At 44.8% G+C, this 23,735-nt stretch overlaps 1 long non-coding RNA gene across 1 annotated transcript; it reads right to left on the reverse strand.

The window, feature by feature from the left end:
• Positions 1-573: 573 nt before the first annotated feature.
• LOC138985804 (uncharacterized) lies at positions 574-21,053 on the reverse strand. Its single transcript, XR_011462770.1, has 3 exons — positions 20,585-21,053; positions 7,642-7,788; positions 574-1,652 (listed from the first exon to the last, which is right to left on the reverse strand). It is a non-coding gene; the product is annotated as an uncharacterized lncRNA (long non-coding RNA).
• Between the last annotated feature and the right edge of the window lie 2,682 nt (positions 21,054-23,735).

Raw genomic sequence — 23,735 nt, forward strand, 5'->3', positions numbered from 1 at the left:
GGTGAGCTATGAGTAGTAGTAATAATAGTAGATGGGGAAGGACTGGGTTGACGGGACCACCAGTTTCTGCAAACATCATTCTCCCCGCATTCGTGACATAGCATCAGAGAGTGGTCCCTGCTGTGGTGGCTCCCAGGACAGAACCCAGGACCACAGACCTATCAGGTGGCCTGAGCTCATCCAGCTCTTGACTAAGACATCAGGTGCCGTTGATTCATTGCTCAGAATATCAGAATGCCTTTTACATCTTCATGCAGGCCTGGGTCATTTCTTATTTCTTTTCTCCCTTTTCCTTTGATATTTTAAATTGCTTTGGACACACCAGGAGCAAAAACCAGAAGCGGGCTAATGCAAGTCTTCCCCAGGACCTGAAACTGTTGGAGTTGCGGTACAGGCTCCTGGCTCTTGAGATCAGAGTGAACCTGCGAGTAGAGTCAGCTTTAAAGAAAAACCCAACTCAAGAAAAAGCCCGAGTCAAGAAAAAACTGCGTTCGTTAGGAGAATTCATGGGGAAGGAAAAAAGCCTTCACAGGAATAAACACGATTTTTTATTAAAACTCAAAACTTGCCAAGTGTGCGCAGCTTGCTGTCTGATTAGGGTCCACAGGGAATTTGAAAATCCAGGGGAAAATAATGCACCGAGGAAAAAGTGCTGGATCAGGGAAACAGCGGAGAAGCAGCGGAGGGCCCAGGAGGCCAGTCATTACAGATGCGGGAGATGGAGGGTGTCAGGGAGCAGAATATCATTTGAAGGCCCGGGGGAAAAACTCAGATGAGGGAAAGATGGTGTGGGATCACTTCCTCTGCATGCACCTCTCCCCCTCCCTTTGGGCAGTACTCCAACTTTGCAAGGCTCCTTCACCAGGATCAGGAAAAGGGGAGGGTGAGCATCATTGAGGCTCAGGATGAAGTCACTGGTTCTACCCAAGTCCAGGCACTCACGACCCCAAGAGCCCTTTCAGCTGGGATCAGACTTCATCTTTGCCTCTCAGTAATCCTAAGCAAGCTTCCCTGGTGGCTCAGAGGGCAAATACTTTGTCTGCAATTCAGGAAACGTGGGTTTGATCCCCAAGTGAGGAAGATCCTTTGGAGGAGGGCATGGCAACCCACTCCAGTATTCTTGCCTGGAGGATTCTATGGGCAGAGGAGCCCGGTGGACTACAGTCCATGCAGTCGCAAAGAGTCAGACTTGACTAAGCCTGCATCCTGGTCTGTTAAGATATTTCACAAGAAGTCTTTGCTGGGCAGATGAAAAGACAAGAGAAAATGTAAAATTCCTTGGCCCAACATCTGTGCCTCCCAGCAACTCATTTTCTGTTGTTCAATCACCAAGTCAAGCCCAACTCTTTGTGACCCCATGGACAGGCCTCCCTGACCCTCAACATTTCCCAGAATTTGCCCAAGTTCATGTCCATTGAATTGGTGATGCCATCCAACCATCTCATCCTCTGTCAGCCTGTTCTCTTTCTGCCTTCAATCTTTTCCAACATCAGCGTCTTCTCCATTGAGTGGGCTGTTTGCATCAGGTGGACAAATATTGGAGCTTCAACAACTCAGTGCCCATCAGTTCGTCCATCCATTCATTCATTGTCAATAATTTGATGGTTCTGATTCTCCCCTGGAAATGAACCTGAAGTGTGTCCTACACAGAACTGCCAGATTAAAAAAAAAAATTCATTAAATAGCAAAGTGATCCATGAGAAAGAAACAAAACAAACTCTCCCTCCTAGAACACAACCAAGAGTCTTAGGCAATAGGTGTACATACTTCAAACGTCACAGTTCTGCCCAGTGCTCTCCCAGCTTCAAGCTGTTTTTGTGTGTCTGAACTATCCGGGTTGGTATGTGTAGTAATAAAGGCTCCTGTTTGTCAAGTGTTGCTTGAGCTATGGGGCCCAAAACTCAGGAGTCACCCTGTGGTTGCCGACCAGACAAATGTGAAGACTTGCTGTCTCGTCCATAGCTAGGGAGCCCAGAGCCCAAATTCACAGCCCTTCCACAGGCATCCTGCACAAGCTCAGGTCTCCTCAAGCTGAGGCATCTTATGGGAACAAGGCTCAGGGTGAGGATGGAGAACCCCCTGCCTCCCTGTATCACCCATTAACTCATTCTTAAAAATTTCACCAAGTGGCTGGTTTTCCAACAGATAGTAGGTAAAAGGGATCATATTACAGAAAAATCGGAGCCCTGTTGAGTAGCTTCAAGTCTTCCTTTGGAGGTCATTAAATACGTAATCTGAGATGAAACCGAGGTGTTTTAAACAACTGCTGATTAAGGAACAGTTAGACATATTTAAGAAAATAAATTCGACTGGTGGCTCAGATGGTGAAGATGATAACGAATCTGCCTGTAATGTGGGAGACCCAGGTTCAAGCCCTGGGTTGAGAAGATCCGTTGGAGAAGGGAATGGCTACCCACTCCAGTATTCTTGCCTGGAGAATTACAAGGACAGAGGAGCTTGGTGGGTTACAGTCCACGGGGTCCCCAAAAAGAGTTGGACACAACTGGGTGACTAACATAGTGACAAAAAATATTAAAAAATCCTCACATATGGAGATGCAGTCTTGAAAGTTTTATTCTGCTGTTTGTTTTTATCATTTGGTTTAGTGGGTGCCTCCAGGGCTCTGAGGTCCCCCTATAGCACCGATGCCGTCTCCCCATCAGCCTCAGGAGAGACGGGACCCCTGGAGACCAGGGCTGAGCCCCATCCCACCCAGGGCTGGGGCATCTGCTTTTCTGCTGCTGCAAGTCCAATTTCTGAAGTTGACTTCCAGAAGGGACTCTAGAAAGCCCTTGAGCTGAGATGAACGTAGAGCTGCTTCAGACTCAGGGTTTATAATTCCCTTTTCCCAGAGAGAGACATAGCCTGGGGAGCATTTCCAAAATTGTTGCAGTTTGGGACCGCGAGATGTTTAGTCTAACAGGCCTCCCTTCCCACGAGGCAGTTTCCAAAAGTAGAGAAGATTCTGGCTGCCTTTGAAAGAGCCTCCTGTGGGCTTTCTTTCTCGGGGCTTTGCATTCTTCCACAGCAGACAAGATGTTTAGAAAGAACTAGAAGGTCTTCTCCCCATATGCCCTGAGCTGGCCCAAACTGTCTGAGCCTCTCCTCAGGGAAGCAGAGGGAAGCTGATCAGATGGGCAGGCAAGCTGCCAATCAGGAGATGGGGTGGGTCTGGAGAAGTGGCAGAGCTGGGCACACCCCGCCGACCAACCCCAGCAGAGGGCAGGGGACATGCCAGAGCCCCAGGCCCTACTGGTGAGGCAACTTCCTGGGCTACAGTTTCTGCCACCCCTCAAAGGAAATGAGCCAAGGGCTCAAACTGAGTCCTAGAAATTCCTGAAGTCTGTCCAAAGATTTTTTTTTTTTTTTTTTTCTGTCCACAGAACTTTTGGAGCATCTATTAGCATCTCCAGGCACTGTTCCTGGAGACCCTTCCTGATGGAAGAAGACAGTAAATACACAAACTTGGAAAATAAATGAAGAGCACCCAAAGGAGAACTAGGGATCGAGGATTCCTGACCCAGGGATTGAATCCGGGCCTCCTGCATTATAGGCAGAGTCTTTATGGTCTGAGCCACCAGGGAAGCCCAAAGGAGAACAAGCAGAGGCTATTTATTGAGTGCTTCCTAGGGCAGGGAACCAGCTACCCTCACTCATATTCAGTTCAGTTCAGTTGCTCAGTCGTGTCCGACTCTTTGTGATCCCATGAATTGCAGCATGCCAGGCCTCCCTGTCCATCACCGACTCCCAGAGTTCACTCAAACTCACATCCATTGAGTCAGTGATGCCATCCAGCCATCTCATTCTCTGTTGTCCCCTTCTCCTCCTGCCCCCAATCCCTCCCAGCATCAGAGTCTTTTCCAATGAGTCACCTCTTCGCATGAGGTGGCCAAAGTACTGGAGTTTCAGCTTTCACATTATTCCTTCCAAAGAAATCCCAGGGCTGATCTCCTTCAGAATGGACTGGTTGGATCTCCTTGCAGTCCAAGGGACTCTCAAGAGTCTTCTCAAATACCACAGTTCAAAAGCATCAATTCTTTGGTGCTCAGCTTTCTTCACAGTCCAACTCTCACATCCATACATGACCACTGGAAAAACCATAGCCTTGACTAGACGGACCTTTGTTGGCAAAGTAATGTCTCTGCTTTTGAATATGCTATCTAGGTTGGTCATAACTTTCCCTCCAAGGAGTAAGCGTCTTTTAATTTCATGGCTGCAATCACTCATGTTAGGCAGAGTCAAAGGGAGGCAGGATGTGGGACAGCTTTAGACGTAAGTGGATGTAAAAGGAAGGCTTCAGGTGTGCCCTGACTGCAGGCTGGTGACCTTGGGCAGCTGAAGAGGGGTTAACAGAAGCAGAGCATCCTATGTGCTTGGTTGGGGGAGCATATTTGACTCTCTTGAGTAGGTCCTGAGTTGGAAGTGCATGGGGTGCAAACATTAGAGGAAGCTGGTACTCTCTGACTCAGGCTGGACCATTGTGTGCTGGCTGCTACAGAGGTGGTGGGTTAGAGTTCTACTGTCACATGGGGTCTAGCCATTGTCCATTTGTATATATAGACTCACAAATCAACAGGTAATGACCGCCATGATGAAATACCGCTGTACGTTGGTTAGAATGGCAAAACAAAAACAAACCAAAAAACCCATAACACCAAGTGCTGGTGAGGATGCAGAGCAACTACAGCTGTCACCTCTTGCCTGTGGAAATGTACCGTGGTACCGCCACTCTGGAAAAGGGTTGCAGATTCTTGTAAAGTTAAACATGCAGCTACCATAGGGCTCAGCAATTCTTACTTCTACTTATTTACCCAAGAAAAATGAGACCTCATGTATTCGCAAGAACCTGATCACAAGTTGCGGAGGAACTGTAATCACATTCACTCAAAACTGAAAACAACTCAAATATCCTCAATAGGGAATTAACATTGTGCAGTCATCCACACAATGGAATACTACACAGCTACAAAAAGGAACGAACTGCTGGATCCAACATCATGAATGAACCCCACACACGTTACGCTAAGAAAGGAAGACAGACATGAAAACACCACATATTATATGACTCCAACATTTATATGATGTTCTGGAAAAGGCAAAACTACAAGAACAGAAAACAGATTGCTGAGGACCAGGTGTGGAAGGATTGACTCCAAGGGGGCTTGAGTGAATCTGGGGAGTGATGGAGCTATTTCAGATCTTGACTGTGGTGATGATTAAAGGACTGAAGTTTCTCTCAATGCTCAGAAAACTGTGCATTAAAAGGAGTGAGTTTTACTGTGTGTAAATTCTATCAGGAGGATGGAAAAATATAATGGGAAGTTATAACGATTATGAAGAAAAACAAAACAGGCTAAGGGAAGAGAAAGAGACAGCTAAGGGGTTGTGTTTTAGATGGGTAGTGGGGGAGGCAGGGGAGTGACATTGGAGCAGAGAGCTAGTGGGTCTAGTGGGGCATATGACCCTATACGGGAGAATGTTCCAGGCCACAGGATACAGAGCAGGGGCCTGCGGCTGGTGCTCCAGGGAGGGTTTCAGGAATAGTTGGTTGGAGAGTGAGAGGGGGCATCAGAGCCACAGCCCTAAGCCCCAGCAAGAATTTTAGGCCTGAAGTCAGCTGGTGGCCATCAAGTCAGAGAATGACTCACTGTGACTTACACCTTCAAAGGCCCACCCTGGATCTGCTGGGGGGGATGGAGCAGGGGGCACTGGTGAGGCAGTGATGGGTGATGATGGCTCAGACCAGACAGGTGATGGTGGGGACGTGACGGTGGTCCTCTGATTTGGCTTTGGAACCCCTGCAGTGGTTGAGACGGGATTTGCTGATTGCTTCTCTGTGGATGGTGAGAAAATTAAGAGAAGAGAAGGGTCTGGAGTGAGTAAGCCAGTGAGGGTGGGCTGGGCCTTGGGCACAGCCAGAGCAAAGGCCAGGGAGGCCAGGGAGAAGGGGTGTAGGGTTCTGAGTGCAAGGTAAGCTGATCCATTTCCTGCAGGGATCTTGCTCTGGATCCCAGGCTCTGCCTTCACCAGTCGCAATCCTTGGAAAGCCCTGAAGGAAATCTCTGCTCCCACCTCTGCCACTGCTCTCTCAAGACACAGCTAGCAGTAGCCAGCCCATGGCCCACGGACCACCCCTGCCTGCTCTCTGTCTCTGATTCTTGGGCTCCTCTTGTTCCCTCATCTCCCTGACAGTTTTTCTCAGGCCTTGGCCTCTCCTCTCTCATTTCAGGCATCCCTTCCTTTTCAACATCTGTATCTCCTTTGGCTATTCCTGAATCTACCTTTTAAATTTCACTCCTTTCCCATAGGTGGCCCCACGTTTCCTTCTGCCTGTAGGAAGCTCCTCGGCAACTCAAGTTCAAGATTTTGAAAATCAGGTATTTAGTCTGTGCCCTCCGAGTGAGCTGAGGCATCTCTAGCCGCCCACACTAGACCTGTCATCCGTCCGCAGTCTTCAATGACAAGTTCCAGAGTTGTGTCAATTAACCTCTGGTCAAGAGGCTCTTCCTTTCTTGTTACTGTCACAGCCACTGCCTGGGCTCAGGGCCACATTCTGGACCCCGGTCATGACCTCCTGAGGGGTCCCTCATTTCTCTCCAACCCCTCCTCCTTGCTATCAGGAAAACTTTTCCAAAACTTCCGTCTGCTTCCTTAGCAAGAATCTCCTCCTGGCTTCTCCGTCTGGCCCAAGGTAATGATGCAATTTACCATCCAGACCAGGACGTGAGTGCATGCTAAGTCACTTCAGTCATGTCCGACTCCTGGTGACCCCATGGACTGTAGCCCACCAGGCTCCTCTGTCCATGGGCTTCTCCAGGCAAGAATACTGGAGTGGGTTTCCATGCCCTCCTCCAGGGATCTTCCCAATGCTGGGATTGAACCCAGGTCTCCTGCTTGGCAGGCAGATTCTTTACCACTAGTGCCACCTGGGAAGCCCCACACCTACCTCCCCTCACCCCCTCCCCAAGACCAGGACACTTCTGAACCAAGAGGGAGCTGTTAGAGGCAGGCCGGGATGACAGCATTCACCAGAACACAAGGGCATCTCATTCTGGCCTCATCTGCTAGCCTGTCTCCCACCCCTACCCCAGTCATGATCCCAATGGGGTCACAGGCATCAGATTAGCCTTGGATCTGTGGCCATGCTGTTTTTTGATATTTGAAATGACTCTCCTCCTCTGCAGTTATATTTAACCCTGCTTCTCCTTCAGACATGGCTCTCCCCCGACGTGTCTGCCAAAGTTAGCTAGAAAGTTGCTGGGGTGTCTTCAAAAATCCCTCGTACTTCCTCTGGCTCTGTACCCATGATAGCTTTGGCCCTGGACTGCGGCAGACAAGGCTGCAACCTCGAGAATTCCTTAAGAGTAGGCACCTCAGTCTCCACATCTCTAAAATGGGTGTAATAGCAGTGCCTCCAGGCCCTTGTGGGCGCTGAATGCTGACGTACTGATTGTGAATCACTCAGAGTGGTGAAGGGGAGGGGTACTCACATGCTTGCTCTGATAACTGTCTCACAGCACCTATCATACTGTGTCGCAGACAGAGATTCACCTCATAAAATCAAAAAGCTTAAAGCCACAGTTTCCTCCTCTCTCCAACCCTGGTTACAGTCCTGACTTCCTGGTAGATGCCAACACACACCTGAATAATGGAGGTCTCCAGGGGTGGGGGAGGCGACAGAAAAGGCTGGTGGTCTGTCTCAGCGACTGTGGGCTCTTGAGGGTCAAGCGGAATCATTAGCTGCTCCTTTGCAAGGGGTCCCAGGAGGAAGCCGAGTCCTAGGAAGGTCTGGAGAGATGCAGTTTATCAGAGGTGGACTTGAATAAAAAGTCTACCTGCAGGATAAAACCCCCGGGCTTCTCTTCGCATGGTTCCACTGGGTGTGCTGTGAGCTCATTAGTTCTAAGCCCATGTCACTGGTTTTGAATATTTCCCCATCTTTTGGAGCATCTTATATGCATGTTTAAATCCCATCAATGCTGCACTTCACCACTGTTCAACAGCCTTTTGCATTATTTCTGTTCTCAGCGGAAGCTGTGTGCATTCCTACCACCTTGCAGCCCCCACCACCTGCCCTGGCCCACTACGTTCTAACAGGGTCAAGGGGACCAGTAGAGGAACCAGAGGCCTTTCTTGAGGAATCCTGCATCACCACGGACTGTGTGACCCCCTAATCCAAGGAAGGGAGAGAGAGAGAGCACACAGGACTTGAAACAGAGGCAACAGCTATTTGTTATTTTGCTAAAGGACAGAGGAGCCTGGCAGGCTGCAGTCCACGGGGTTGCAAAGAGTCAGACACAACTTAAAGACTGAACAACAACAAAAGCTGGAACAAGAGGGATTCTTTCATGGAAGATAAAAGGCTAAAAAATCAATGACAGGGTTGTCTGTAGGCTCAAGTTTCATCTTATCTCAAGAAAGGAAACACACACATACACGCAGGAATCAGTTACTCCAGCCTTTCTCTATTAGATTTAGTTCAAAGATGTCACTTGCATTGGCAGTCAAGTGGTATGGGCTATTTATTTGAAGGATACTTGATAATCCATTTGTTTATTGATCAAGCTAAGCAGATGTCTGTAACCCTGTTTACTTGGAAGGAAAAGACATCTTCTATTATGTGAAAGAGAAATCTTCTATGGGTTAAAAAAGAGTTCTGTTCACATAGAAAAACAAATTTATTGGGGTAGAAAAATAAAATCAAGTGCTGTCTAAGCTATGAATATGTTCAGAAGAACCCAGAAAGTTATGTGAAATTGAAGATCTACAAAGAGGTGGGACATTTTCTCATTAAATCATAGTTGGAGAGAAATGAACCAGAGCCTGGGGAGTGGGTGGAGGGGCGGGGAGCTCCAGAGAGATTGTTCCCCAGTTTTGGAGCATTGGATGCCTGCAGACACGATTTCTTGGGAGGAACACGAAGAGGGAGTTGGACATTCAACTGTAAAGATGGCAAAGTGAAATGTTAGTCTGTGTGAAGGAGGAAGTGCGCCAGAGGAAAATCATTGGAGCTTTATAAAGGGTCAGGTATTTTAGATAACAGTGAATTTTTGATTGCTTAAAAAATGTTCAGAAAACAAGCTATGCATGGACAAAGATGTAAGTCAGTTCCTTTGTGGCAGGAGCAAAGAATCTTTTAAACAGATTTTTGTAACTTTGAATGCCAATCACATCACCAGGAGCCATGGGCTTTCTGAGAAGAAAACCATTTCATGTACACTCTGGACTGACTGCAGTTACTTGAGGCTGAAGTCAGGATTTCTCCATCAGGTGCTGTTGTCTGAATACTGGTGCACTCCCTGCCTGCCCCCCGCCCCCCCTCCCCCCCATTTGTAAGTTGAAATCCCAACCAGAAAGGCGATGGTGTTAGTAGGTGTAGCCTCTGGGAGGTGATTAGGTATTAAGGGTTGAGCCTTCATGATAAGATTAGTGTCCTAATAAGAGACTCCAGAAAGCTAGCTAGTTCATTCTGCCCAGTGAAGACACAATGAAAAGATCACTGTCTGGGAAGCACTGAGTCTACTGATACTGTGATCTTGGACTTTTCAGCCTCCAGCACCATAAGAAATAAATTTCAGCTGTGTGTAAACAATTGATGGGATTCTGTTATAGCAGCCTGAATGGATGAAGACATTGGAGCTAAACCCACTTTACTATAATGAGAGAATCACAGTGTGTTGGAACTGGGAGTGGCCTCCACGATCCCCAGCACTCTCATTATGCAGAGGAAAGTATAAGAGAAGAGGTAACTGATCCCTCATCACACAGCTACTTGCTCAGCAGAGGTAACTGACCCATGAGCACAGAGTTAGCTGCTGGCATCCTGAGGATGACCCCTGGGCCAGCTCATGTGTGTAAATGCTGGCCACCAGAGGGAGAGGATGGTCATTTGAGGAGACGATGCCAGGCATTCTGGCACGTAAATATTCCTTTAGAGTCTGAGCCCTCTCTGCTTCATTACTGACATTGAGTAGGAGAAGTGATATTCAGTGACACTTGGGCCATGCCTAACTCTTTCATTAACAGCTAGGTTTCTAGGTTCTGTGTTGGATGCCATGTTATTCTGCTATACATGTTATTCTTTGACTGTCTGTGGGCTTATGATTTTCCATGTGACATCCATTCAATCAGATCCTTTGGTGTCCCACAACTTGTTGTTTACTGATTATGCCTCATCTCAAATTATTTCCTCAACTACCATCTGTTGGACTGAACTCCAGCCTCTAGAGAGTCAATCCCCCAGGCTGAGGCATCTCTAGTCCGCTAGAGGGTCTGATTTGCTCAACGTTGGTATTTTCTACCTTCTACCTCTTAAGTCTCCTGTGGGTCTTATATTCAGTGTACTTCTAGATTTCCTTGGCAAGGCAGTACAGTGCGAGTCATGCATTGTTGGGTAGACCACCGAGAGTCTGCTTTTTTCTCTGCAAGTGGAGAGTTACAGCAACCACATCACAGGTCACTGAATGGAGCAAGGTATTTTCTGAGAACAATGGTGTCACAACAAGTATTAGTGTTAGTCCCCTTTGGATGGCTCTTTCTCTATATCATGGGTACTTTTAACTCACATGTGAACCATGTTCAATGAGTTCACAGGGTGAATGAGACCATCCAGAGGAATCCATCATTTGTTCACATCAGCCCTGCTGGGAAGGCTAGAAAAGGCAGTCAAAGTAGATGAAACGTCCAACCAGACTCTCTCCAAACAGTCAGCTGAAATGGAGAGCTTAAAGGAAATATTTTTTTCATGATGTGCTGTGTGTGTGTTAAGTCGCTTCAGGCATGTCGGACTCTTTGTGACCCTATGGACTGTAGCCCACCAGGCTCCTCTGTCCGTGGGGTTCTCCAGGCAAGAATACTGGAGTGGGTTGCCATGCCCTCCTCCAGGGGATCTTCCTGACCTCCAGGGATTGAACCCATGTCTCTTACATTTCCTGCATTGGCAGGTGTGTTCTTAACCACTAGCACCACTTGGGAAGCTCCATGGCAGTGGTGAAATAAAATGGGCATATTGGCTATACTACTTCATAAGCCACTTAACTCAGGTGTGTAAATAGTTCAACTATTCCCCACTACTCAAACCATTTATTTTCCCAAGCTTCCATTCCAACTGTGGCAGAATTTAAGGCAAGTTGAGGAAACTCAGCTACTTGAAGGTCTCGCCTAAGGTTTCCAGTTGTATCTCTCCCTTATGGCACATCTACCCTCCTGTGGGCAGAGTGATGGGAAGCAGGGGGTGTGCCCATGTCAGTGGGAAAGATGGTCTTTGTCTCCTGCCACCTTTTATTCATGGAGGCATCTCTGTGAAAGGTTGCTGCTGAACCACGAAAGACGCTGGGATTTTTGGCCTCCAGAGGAGAAGAATTCAATCCGGGGCCAGAGACGAGGCTGCTTGCTCAGAGCTTTTGTGTAATAAAGCCTTATTAAAGTATAAAGGAGACAGAGAAAGCTTCCGACATAGACATCAGAAGAGGGCAGAAAGAGTACGCCCCCACTAGTGTTAGCAATGGAGTTATATACCTTTAATTAGTTTTTACAGTGAATCAAAAGAATGTCTGGAGGTTGTAAAGACCTTACTAGACCCACTCCCATAATTTACATTTTAAGATAACAGGATTAGCCAGAAGGTTTTTTTTCCGGAAACTGTCCTCAAGCAGCATACATTATTGTTATATAATCCTAAGGGATGTAGAGGGAAAAAAGTTTGTCCTTTTCTCCTCCTTGAGAATTCCAGACCCCTTTCTCCTTGGGGACCCCTGGACTTCTTATCAACCTGCCTAGGAATTGACTCATCTGAGGATGGCTATCACTCTGTTTTGTTCTGCCCAGCAACATCCCCATTGGTATCTGCTGAGGCAGCTGGTTCTCTGCTAACCTTGGACTTGCATGATCCACAGGCTGCTGTCAACAGCTATGACCTTACGGCCCTGACACACAAAGGTATGGACATGCACACTCCCGTGACCTTTTGTCTTAGAGCAAAGGTGGGACAAGGCCTTCAACTCTTGGTCCAGCTTTCTCTTCTTCTCTAGATTCTCCATGTCATCGGTATAGGCATCTCTCATGGCTCCTTTCCATGGCTGAGCATGGCTGAGGGTAGAGGTCCATTGACTAAATATTCTGTCAAACCTATTGCTCCTGCTAAGCTTTGGACCTTGGAATCTTAAAACTCAGAACTGAATGTTAATGTATTTTCTATTTTGCTTGGCCTTTCTTTCTCTGGGAACAAGAAACCAGGTCTGCTCTGCTTGACTATCTGTTTTATAGTGAGGTTGAGGTACACCACAAAGATGATGTAAACAAACAAAAAAAGGGCAAAGTCCAAGAAACAAAAATGAAAACAGAAACCCACCTAATAAATGTCACATGGCAAAGATGCTTGCTCCTTTGAAGAAAAGCTATGACAAACCTAGACAGAGTATTAAAAAGCAGAGACATCATTTTGCAGACAAAGGTCTGTATAGGCAAAGCTATGGTTTTTCCAGTAGTCATATACAGACGGATGTGCGAGTTGGACCATCAAGAAGGCTGAGTGCCAAAGAATTGATGCTTTCAAACTGTGGTGTTGAAGACTCTTGAGAGTCTTTTGAACAGCGAGGAGATCAAACCAGTCAATCCTAAAGGAAATCAACCCTGAATATGCAATGGAAGGACTGATGCTGAAGCTGAAGCTCCGAATTGACTCATTGAAAAGGAACCTGATGCTGGGAAAGATTGAGGGCAGGAGGAGAAGGGGGTGATAGAGGATGAGATGGTGGGATGGCACCACTGATTCAATGGACATGAATTTAGCAAACTCCAGGAGTTAGTGAAGGACAGGGGATCCTGGTGTGCTTCAGTGCAGGGGTTGCAAAGAGTCGGACTCAGCTTAGCGACTAAACAACAAGTCCTCTCCACGGGCAAAGCACAGCAGTGGTGGAGAGAGAGCTGAGCGGTGAAAGGTAAGCTGGCTCTTTCCAAGAGAAGGAATGAGCACCAGGGTCGAGGCTCTGTGCTCTGCACAACTGGAGGTGAGAAGCTGGCTCCCTAGCGCCCCGGCTCCTCGGCAGGCAGTGGGATGAGTGGTCACCAGTATCGTTTAGCAGCACAGGGCGTTTAGGAGCAGACATCAAGGCTGAGAGCTCACTTCTGAAAAGAAGCTGTGCTTGCAAGATTGTGACAGCTCCTTCCCCCTCCTTCCCAGCAGTGCAAACAATGATTCTTCACATTAGTCTGCCTCCCTCCAGACCCTCATCCATCTCCATCTGAACGGCCCGAGATGAACACTGTCCAAAGAGCTCCTTTAAAAGCCTCCCTCAGCACAAATGTGCCGATGCCAGCCATGGCTCCTTCTCCCTGCTGGAGGTCAGGTCCCCCCACCCCTTGTCTGCAGAATTACCGCCTCCCCTGAGACCGCTGGCGCTGTGACCTCTGCCCACCCGGTGGCAGCCCCTGCTTTGCATGAGACCCTAGTGCCCCTACTAAGCCTTTTCCGGACCCATCTTGTGTCTCTCCATGGCTGCTAATGACCACCCTTTATTCATTTCAGTGGCCTGTTGGGTCTCCTCAGAGCTTCTGCTTTTGACCTTTCTCAGTCCTTATTGTCCCGTCAAATGGTTTTGGCAGAGAAAAGTGCAATTGACTCAACTCACTGTAGAATGGCAGCTGGCAGGCATAGGTGAAGCTGGTTTTCTAATTGTCCTTCTTCTCTGTGAGCTGCTGAAGTCAAGCTTAGCTTCTCCCTCTCCACCACCACCGCCCCCCCCAAATGTCCTTCCTCTTTCTGGGAGGGAGAAGATGGTAACAGTGACATCATGCACAGGTGACTGCCTTACTAGGCTCCCTCGGTCTAGTTTCTTATCCTAACCCAAAGAGGATCTTCTTTTGACAGTGTTTGAAGGTCTTATAGAAATGAAACGATTAATTCCATCTGCAAACTATATTAAAATCATGAAAAGGTAACATGGCTGGATTATAAATTGTGCCACAGGGAATTGCAGGGACTGTAAAGCTGGTGTGTTAGTTTCCTATGCCTGCTGTAACAAATTGCCACAGACCTAGTGGCTTAAAACAAGAGAAATGTATTTCTTCCTTTCTTTTTTTACAGCTCTGGCAGCCAGCGGTCTGAAATGAGTCTTTTGGGACTAAAAGCAAGTGCTGCTTCGCTCTGAAGCTTGAGGAGAGAATCCCTCCCTTGCCCCTTCCAGCTTCTGGTGGCCAATGGCATTCCCCAGTGGGTCACTCATCACTCCAACCTCAACTCTGGTGTCACACTGTCTTCTCTTCATCTGAAACCAATCCTCCCTCTGCTTTATTCTTACAAGGACATTTAGGGCCTAACTGGATAAACTTCCCATCTCAAAATCCTTTGTTTTTGTTGTTGAATGGCTAAGTCTGTCAACACCTCAAGTAGGGCACAATGCCACCATCCATCTCTTGGAAAGGGACCAAATGGCCAACTGACTTGAGATTAAGCGTTGCATGTGGCATTCTGGAACATTCATTCTGCCCCAGGCAACGAAACATTACCACCATTTAATCTTCCCAATTTAGCAGCTAGGAAATCCTGGTGGTGGTGGTTTAGTCAAGTCTGACTCTTGGAATACCATGGACTGTGGCCCACCAGGCTCCTCTGTCCATGGGATTTCCCACACAAGAATACTGAAGTGGGTTGTCATTTCCTTCTCCAGGGGATCTTCCCAACTCAGAGATCGAACCCAGATCTCCTGCATTGAAAGGCAGATTCTTTACCTCTCCACCACCAGGGAAGCACCTCAAAACCCTTACTTCCATAATATTTGTAAAGTGTCTTTTGCAGTAACTTGTACAGGTTTCAAGGATTAGGACATGGGTATGTTTGGAGGCCATTATTCTGCCTACCCAAACAGGAAGATCATTTTCAGCTTGGGCCCTACACAGGAAGGGATCCCTCTTGCCAAGGGGAGTGGATGACACCCAGCACTCAGGGAGATCACTGGCACGATCTGAGTGCCAGCAGATGAGGGAGACTGCTGCAGGGTCACTCAAGTGGACCAGAAGTACTCCGAGGGTTAGCACATAACATAAGCAGATGACATTTTGCAGAGTTGTGTGGAGAGAAAATCATAGTCAACAAAACAAGCGATGACTCCAGGTGATTTGAGACTAGAAGATTGTGGCAGATACTGATGGCTGCCTACCCCCAATGCACTTTCCGTCTTTATTGCTACCATAATCCTGATTTTCCCTTGAACATGCCCAGCCCCAGAGGCTGAATCATCATTGGTCTAAAGCTGGGATCACGATGTCGACTCAATAGGTCTGGGGTGGGTCTAAGACCCTGCAATTCTAACAGGCTCCCTGGTGAAGTAATTGTGCTTCTCCTTGGGCCACACCTTGAGTAGAGAGGGTCCGAGCCAGTCACAGAAATCACATTACCCCTTGCTGGGGACTGGTCCACGGTGAGCATGTGACTCAGTCTTGGCTAATGAAAGCTAAAAGAAGATGAGTTGAAGGTTAGGATGGACTTCCAAGAGAGATTTTCTCCCTGATGAAAGACCAGAGAATTCTAAGGAGAAACCAAGATCGCCCTTTGTGCAATGTCACAGGAAGACGAGGCCTTGAATAACGGCAGCTATCTTGTGACCAAGAGAGACACACTTGAGGAGAAAAGTCAATCCACTGAGGAGGAAAACGAGGGGGACATCTCTGAGCCATCAAAATCTCCGGACTCAAAAAAAAAAAAAAAATCTCCGGACTCTTATTGCCAGATTTTTTTGTTAAGTAAAATATAAATTCCATATGGTTTAATCCCTGTTTGCTCAGGTTGCTATTGTTTGTAGCTGCATATACCTGACTTCAGAAGAAACCTAAAGAAGAAGGAAAGGCATGGAGAACTGGAGTCCAGATACAACCACCAGAAGGAGACTAAAGGACTAAAGACTAAAAACCCACCAGTTCTTCACAGTGAGGAGTAGAATTAAACTCCTGTGTGAACCTCCAATCACCACTATGAGGCCTTATGCACTTACTAAATGGGAAGTGTGCCTTTGGTTCTCATTCCAGAGTTTATAATAGGGTCTCAAGAATCCTTTAGTTACTTCTGTAAGTTGCAATTGGGTAGATCCTACCTATAATAATTAGGAATCTAATGTTGACATTGAGCTGCTAAACCCTTTAGGTCACTTCCCCTTTTATCTAAAATATATAAACCCCCTCCATGTAAGATATTTCTTGCATGTCCCTTTCAGTATGTTTAATTCAGTCTGGGCACCACATCTCATGCAAATATCTCCCAAATCCTCCAAATGCTCCCTCAGCTCCATGCATCACAGCAATCAGTCACAAGATTAATTAATCCTCAGTGTAACTTGAGCTACTTTAAAGAAAATCCCAGGCAAATAGACATAAATACCTATTTTTCTGGTAGAATTGTTTGTTCAAATTCCCTCACTGAGATCAGACTTAATTATGCAATATCATAGAAATATATAAACATCTGCGATTTTATTTCTAAGCACATTTGAATGACAAAGACTTCAATATCCTGTGTGTTTTCTGTAACATGATGGACCTTCTTGAAGCTGGGGGTAGGGAGAGAAGGGAGTTAAAGAAGAAGGAAAAAAATGACTTCCTTTATTCAGAGGCTATGGAATTCAAAAATATAACAAACAATCAAAAGAGAGAGACCCGGGACATTTCATAGTGCAGATTCTAGGTTCTATACCAACTTTTCTTTTAAGAAGCAAATCTTAAGGACGTCACCATTGCCTCTGGGATACGGCTATAGCATGCCTATAGCACTGATTAGCTACATAACTTCTAAAGGAGAAGGTTACTAATTTGTCCGACAACTCCCCTCCCATCAGTGCTGTCCTTCTGTTTTCTGAGTCAGCACACTTACTCATAGAGGAGCCTGCATCTTGCAGAGCTGTCACTTCCATCAAACACAATGCCCTCAGGGTTTATGCTCATCATTAAAGGGGGAAAAAAAACTTGTTAGAGTATTAGCCGAGCCCAGTGCAGCACTGTTAAATTAATTTTTAGAGATGTATCTAGGTCAGACATCTGCATGTTGCATATAAACACACCAGCTAGTTACCTAGCTTTGGCATGTTTCTAAAATGTGAGAGCCATGCTTGTTGGAGACTTGCTGTTTATTCTGGCCCTGAATGGAGAAATGACTATTTCTCCACAATATAATCTTAATGTAATTGGGATGTCTCTTCTGAAAGTTGGCTGCCACAAAAATATTTTCAACCATCTCTTTTGGAGACTAAAGGACATTAACATTTCTGTTTCTGTTAACTAGCCGTTCTTCATATAGAATCTTTTAATGTCCAAATGATTGACTAATTCTCTGCATCTCATTTTATCTTCTGAATAGAAAGAACGTCCCTTTAGAGGTGATGAAGGTTTGACACACAGCTGAAACAATGAAGGCACAATATGTTGTCCTTTGGGTAGAAATTAAGCTTCACTGAGAAATAAAACAAGAATTGAGTATTCTGGTGGTGGTGAATAAAAGATATTTGAAGTATGTGTACCTCAAAGGCTCTCTTGTAAAAAAAAAATAAAGAAAATGTGTGAGAAGGCTATGATACCCATTTCTTTCAATGTGATACCATGCCAATCTGAAATATAACCAAAGTGGGACAAAATCAGAATAAAAACTGTGACCTCGAAAATGCCACCCCTGTGAAGATTTCTGTGCTGTTTTAAGGATATATATTTTTTGTGAAGGGCTTCCCAGGTGGCTCAGTGGTAAAGAATCTGCCTGCCAATGTAAGAGCCTCAGAAGTCTCGAGTTCAATCCCTGGGTCAGGAAGATCCCCTGCAGAAGGAAGTGGCAACCCACTCCAGTATTCTTGCCTGGAGAATTCCATGGACAGAAGAGCCTTGTTGGCTACAGTCCATGGGGGTCACAAAGAGTGCCCACAACTGAGGGACTGAGCATGCTCACACGCATGCACTAACCTGATGGGTTCTAACACAGCCCTCTTGGAGCTAATGCCATAAAAATCTAAGGCACAGTAAACTAGGCCGGCACAATAGCATTGCCACCTGGTAAGAATGCAGAGAGAACCAGCCAGCATGTCCTGACGTGGGCCTTTATGACACAGATGAGAAAACTAAGATTGAGGAAAAGTGAAGTCGCCAGACTAGTTCCACAAACACACTTTCATTGAAAAGCGTTGTGTGTCAATTCCTATTACTGTAGGACCTATGTAAGGAAAGGAAAAAAAGGGACGGTTAGTCCCTCAGTCGTGTCCGACTCTTTGCAACCCCATGGACTCTCAGGCTCCTCTGTCCATGGGGATTCTCCAGGCAAGAACACTGGAGTGGGTGGCCATTTCCTCCTCCAGGGGATCTTTCCAACCCAGGGCTCAAATCTGGGTCTCCTGCATTGCAGGCAGATTCCTTACCATCTGAGCCACCAAGGAAGCCCAGACCTATGTAAAGAAGTCTTCTGAACAGCTAGTTCTTATGAGAATAATACAAGAGTTCTGGGAAAGAACTGGAATGCCTCTTCTTGCAACTTGTAATGCGATTTGAACTGATACAAATACAGGGCACCCATTATAGCCTGTGCTTTATTCTCAGAGAGCTCTGAACCCTGGGAAGAGTTGGGTAAGCAACAGTGCAAGATAGAATCCAGCAAAGAGAGGTTTGTTCAGTACAGGGTGTGGAGAGAGTCAAAGAGGGCAGTGTGATAAATGCTATCCAAATGGAGTAGAAACGATGGACAAGTGAGTCTCTGCAAGGGCCCTGACCACCTTTCTGATGACCTTCTGCTCTGGGCTTTGATGAACCGCCCAACCACAGAGATATGTAAATCCCAACCAAGTGGAGTGCTGACAATATGATCACATCAAGATGTAACTTGTAATTGCAAAGTCACATTCAATTAGATCACTGGCACTTTTTGTGACCCGACGATATGACATGATTAGGTCTGAAGCCAGCCCAGGAACACGCACGGTGATTGTGTGATTAACTAAGTCGGTTCACGGGCACAGTAAGTCATGGGCATTTGAAAGCCTGAGGCTGCCTAGAGCTGGGGAGACTTACAACTCATTTTTGTGATGGCTCGGAAAGCTCAGATTGCTCATTAGAAAGGGCAAAATATCCTTTCAATTAAAACTGTTTCGATCGTTAGATATTATAGTAAGGGTATGATGGCTGGAGTTTTTGACATCATTTTTCTCGATGTTGTCTGAAAGCTGTGTGTTAATTAATCACCAGCAGGTTTTGGGGCACACTCTGATAGATCCTTTCCCATATCTTCCACTTGAACTTGGGAAGGTCAATTTTCTCACCTGTAAAATAGGGGATTCTAATCACCCTTTCTTATTGGTTGTAAGAGGATTAAATAACAGGCATACTTTCTGGCACATAGTAGGTACTATTCACTATTGGAACTTTTAGGAGATATCTGTCAAAACAGAATCATCTTCAGGAAGCTTATTCCATACCTATTGATTGATTTTAAGGGCAAACGTAAACAATGAAATGACCATTCATGCCTCTACAGGAGAACCTAGTCTCCCCAACACCCAAACTGCCTTATGACACAAGAGTCAGAAGAATTGATGGAAACAGCAAATCACATCAAACTTATTACACAATGTGGCCTAATTATACAACTGAGAGATACACCAGGCCAATTCATGACCCACAGAAGTATGCCACATGTCAGGGAAAGCTGAGCAAATGAGGTCAGTCTGTGCAGTGGGCGGGCACTTGGCCCAGATGGAGGATTTATGAATGGGCTTCTCTCTGAAGCTCTATACCAGCAAATTCAGCACCACTATGAAAAAGAAAAAAATGCTCCTTACATCCAGTTCTCCAGACTTGTCTGTTGCGCTAACTGGAGCCCTTATTATAAGCACAGATATCTGACAGAGCCCCAGATCATTCTTATCAGCAGGGCTGGAAAACATCATCCTGGTCTAGCTTTTTACAGGCCAGTCTGGCTTCTGGCAAGGCCCACTAGTACAGGTGGACTAGAGTCTTATTTTTATTCATAAGTTTGTTTTCAAATGTTTGCGATTCCAGTAAGGCCCTCAAGGGAACTTCCATGAATTAAAATATAGGCACTAATGTCATCTCCCTGCCCAAGTTCACCACTTAGCCCCTACCCAACTGATCCAGAAATTCCCCAGAGTTCACCCCAGAGACACAAGGTCCAGGTGCTTCCTGACAGCGCATCTCTGAGAAACACACTGGAATACATGAAGGACCTGGAGTCTTTGTTCAGTGGTGCATTCAAACCATGGCCATCTCCTTCTGATTGATTTGTTTACAACAGGAGCTCTGAAAGTGGGGTCACCAGCTCCTGCCTCAGCATCACCCGAGAACTTATTAGAAATAAAATTCTTGGGCTGCGTCCCAGAACTTTTGAATCAGAAACTCTAGTATTGGGCACCAGAAATCTATTTTAATAAGCCCTCCAGGTGATCTTGATGTACTCTAAAAGTTTGAGAACCACTGGTTAAAAAAAAATGTTTTTTCTTTCACACTTATTTCAATACAGGGAACCAGTAAGTATTTAACTAGTTAGGCCTCTCAAACATTTCTTTACATTTGTCTATATTCAGTTGGTTAGAGGAAGGAAAAAGAAACCCACCTCATTTCACATGATTGACGTTCCTGCAAAGTAGACTTGACTTGAAGATATCAAAATGAGATGATCAGAACCTTTTTATTAGAAAAAGCAGTATTTTAATTCTGTTACTTTGAATATTTATATTCATAAGCCAGTAGTCTCCTGCTGAAGTCATTTTTTATATGAACTATGATCTAATCATAGTGTAATGCCTCTTCAAGGTGCAACTTCTCCATAGATTATGAGTGTTTCCATGTACATAATGCAATGTGATTCAGCAGCTCAAGCTGTGAAGTCATTCAGGCCAGTTGTTTGAGGAGTGAAAAGAATTTTTTAATTCTTTTAAATTATGACTTATGACTCAACCTCTTTGATTCTTTTGCTATTGCTAAGTCACTTCAGTCATGTCTGACTCTGTGCGACCCCATAGACGGCAGCCCACCAGGCTCCGCCATCCCTGGGATTCTCCAGGCAAGAACACTGGAGTGGGTTGCCATTTCCTTCTCCAATGCATGAAAGTGAAAAGTGAACGTGAAGTCGCTCCATCGTGTCCGACCCTCCGTCCATGGGATTTTCCAGGCAGGAGTACTGGAGTGGGGTGCCATTGCCTTCTCTGGATTCTTTTGCTACCTATATGTAAATTACTCTTACATAAGCATGTTCTATAAGTGTTATAATAAATAAGGGTGTGAGATGTATGTATAAACACAACTATACAGACAGAGAAATGAAGTTTGTAAATAAATAGGACTTAAATGGGAGGTCTATGAAACACACACAAATGCATAAGGAAAACCATATTATGTAACACAATATACTCTATTTAATAATTCTCACATTGGTGTCTAAAACTCAAAAGAGCAGAGTTAAATGAACGGGAATTGAAAGTGCATGATAAATGCGTCCCTCATAGCATTTAAATCTCTTCCACTTGATTAAAAATTCTTAGTTCCTCTTCACTGAATTGTTTAGAGTTTTTGAGCAGCCTCTGCCCTGATTAAAACAAATTAGCATCAAAGATCCCCTGTTGAATGAGAAATCATTAATTGAGAAACATGCAATGCTCCTTAATTACCTTTAGAACAGTGAGAGAACAAATAATCTCAGGTTCCAGAGGGGCCTCCTGCTCTGCACTGTGGACTCATTTCATGTAGCTGCTGGAATAAAACTCAAGTTGCAAACACTATTGGGGACTATCAATGTGAGATTCAGTAAACACACTGCTGATTGTTTATCTAAAAGAAAAATATCTAGATAAGGACTCAGAAGGAAAGAGGGGGAAATGTCTGAGTTTATTATCTTGTTGAGAGCTTTCAAAGTGTTTTACATGTGCCAATATTGGTTGAGAAATAATATAAGCTGTTCTTTCTGGTACAAATTTTAATGCTTTGTGTAAAATACTTCATTTATGTAATTATCTGCTAACACTTCAGATGCTTATATACAGATGAGTAACTTTATCATTTAACAGTAGGATAGAAAGCAGCAATGTTAAATTTCACAAAATCCAGCTACAAATGGAAATTCAAATCATTATGTTGCACCTGAGTCATTTATTTCTTTATCTAGCGATACAATAAATACAGGAGCTTCTGTGGGTCCAGGGAGACCTGATGTACCCTTCTGCCTTCTCAGTCTAGAAAACACTGAATGCTACCCCCACAGGGTTAGCATTAGGAAATCAAATTATTATAGGTGCTATGACAATGTAAAGAATATCACTAAAGGTTCACACACACACTGCCATCTGGACAGCTTTCTGATAACAACAGCATATGGGACTGGATCTGAGTTTTTGAAAACTCTCTATTTCTCCTAAGTACCCAGGAAGGAAGGAGGCATGGTAAGACTTGTTATTTAGCTGAGGATAGTATCTTGGTTTTATTCTAGTTTTCTCCATTTTATCCACTAGCTCATGGGTCAACAGCCTTTGAAAAAAATGACAGAATTGATTCAACCACCTCTGCTTCTTTGGGTGTTTTTGGTTCGTGTATAGTTTAAACTGGTTCATGTAATATAAAGCACAAATGACCTCAACAAGGCTGCCATTTCAAAATTGATATTAATGTGGTTAAGACCCAATTCTGGGAGTTTGCATTTAATTTGAGTAACATGAAGTGACTTGTTTTGCATGTGGAATCAAACTTTTTACCAACAGTCACAGTGGATTGCAAACTTTGTAAAGATTTCTGATTATTATTATCTTCTATTTCATCAAGATAATAAATTTGACATTGTCATAATCTTTGAAAATACTGTAAATAAACCCTTGAAGACTACATTACAAAGAGGACATTGAGAATATCTACACAAAGTAATTGGCATGAGAGAGAGGAGAGGTTGAGAGGGACAGAGAAAGGAGACTGTCATTAACTGAATCAATGTATTATGAGAGGATATAAGAATCTTATGATATATTGAAACAGTAGAAAAACTGTTATTTTTTCTCATGGATTCCCATTAAGGTATATTCTTTATTTGGCCATTCTACTTTAGGACAAAATAAATCTCAATTCACTAATGTGCAAAAGGCCATGTGGTTCATATACGCTATCAAAGTAAGAATTACTAATGAAAAGTCTATCCCATAACTGTCTTCTATGTATGGTTTAGGAAAGGAAAATCTTGTCACTAAAACAGTGCCTATTATGTACAAAAACACAAACAAAGTATCCTTATATATCTTTACAAACCTCTAGTTTGTAAAGCTTATGAGAGAGAGACACAGCCTCTTGAGAAACAAAATGATGCTATTTGGTATTTTTCCCTTACAGAAGGGTTGTTTCTTTTAACAGTCAACACATTGCATTTTTGCAAGGTTGAAGGTCAAACTGGAGTTGTCACTTCAGAAATCAGCAAGGGCTGGATGTTGCGTACTCAGAGTTTGTTTCCTCTTCCAACTAGTTCATCTGCACATAAATGTTCAGAAGACCGTATTCTCTATCCTCACAGGGCAATGAGCTTCAAATGAACCTGGAGTTCTAACTCTCCGCAGGGAATAGTCCTGATAAGTAGGATATCCCATTTGCCATTATCTATTTGTGCTGCAAGGTAATTCATTTTAGGTTGAAATCAAATTGTTTTAAGCTGAGCTGGTATTTTTATTGGTGTCCTTCCAGCCGGCCTTCCTTTTAAGTACCATCGTATTTCAAACAAGCTGATCTAAAGGAAA

Source organism: Bos mutus, chromosome 26 (genome assembly GCF_027580195.1).
Source record: "Bos mutus isolate GX-2022 chromosome 26, NWIPB_WYAK_1.1, whole genome shotgun sequence".
NCBI lineage: Eukaryota > Metazoa > Chordata > Mammalia > Artiodactyla > Bovidae > Bos > Bos mutus.